Raw genomic sequence first — 1129 nt, 5'->3', positions numbered from 1 at the left:
CCCCCCCATCCCCTGCTGACCCCCCCTGTCCCCCCCATGCCCGTCCCTGCCTGGCCCAGGTGGGGCTTTGGGGACACGTGGGCGGTGTGGGGGCATAAGTAACAGGGTGATGTTTGCAGCTAAGCCTTGACATAAAATACACCCGGTTCTACCGATTGGTGGGGAGGGGGCACACGCTGCCCAGGATGTCACTCAATCTCACAGCTCTGTCCCCAGGGGTGACGGGACCCCCCAAAAGGCAATACCCCAACCCAAAAGAAGCACTGCTGGCGCAGGATGAAGGTCTGTGTGTTCTGACACGGGACCAAAGATCGCTCTGGTCAAAATCCACTGCGGGGATTAAAGCTGCTAAAGAAGGGGGAGGCCTCTGAGTGTGACTAACGGGATTAGGCAACCGCTGAGCTGGGGAAGAGAAGATTTTGGTCGACGGCAATAATAACGGCTTAGCGGTTCCGAAATATTTCATCTTTCCATTCCAGAATGTTTTCCAGTGGAATACATTGTCCTTGTTTCACAGAAAGGGCAAACGAGCCGTAGAGATCGGGTGATGCGGGGAAGGTCACGGCGTGAACCGAAGGAGCAGAATTTGGCAGCCAGGCTGCGCGTGACGGGAAACGTAACGGTGAGGTTAGGAGGGAAAACATGCGGAGTTTCAAGTCCATATTCTGCTTTCTCTTGGCACCGGAGGCGTGTTGCTTATTGCGAGGATTTTGATGTAACTTGGAACTTTTTGACTAAGCCTACACGTCACCGTGACGGGCCAAAAGGTTTCCTTCTTCTGCGTGGTAGCTTGAAGGACCGACAAATCTCCCGCCCGCAGCAGCTCAGGGCCGCGGTACTTCACCGCCCCAGCTCCTGGAGGGATGGAAAATACGGCCCCGTTTACAGAAACGCACTGAACCCGAGCGAAGAACCGCAAATCCCGTTCTTTGGCGTCAGGGAGAACGTCACGCGTGACCGGGTGACGACCTCCACCGCGTTATCCCCGTCAAAGGGGGGAAAAGGAATGAAAACTCCCGGGGCGGTGCAGCTGCTCCCTCAGCACACGGGGAGGGAGCAGGGCCCCAGGCCGCCGCTGCTCCCGCGACGCGGGGCCGGGGGGGGGCGCCCTCGAGACGGCACCAGCCCA

The sequence above is a fragment of the Egretta garzetta genome, unplaced genomic scaffold, assembly GCF_000687185.1.
Source record: "Egretta garzetta isolate BGI_Z169 unplaced genomic scaffold, ASM68718v1 scaffold83, whole genome shotgun sequence".
Classification (NCBI taxonomy): Eukaryota; Metazoa; Chordata; class Aves; order Pelecaniformes; family Ardeidae; genus Egretta; species Egretta garzetta.
Note: the sequence above shows the minus strand (reverse complement) of the source record.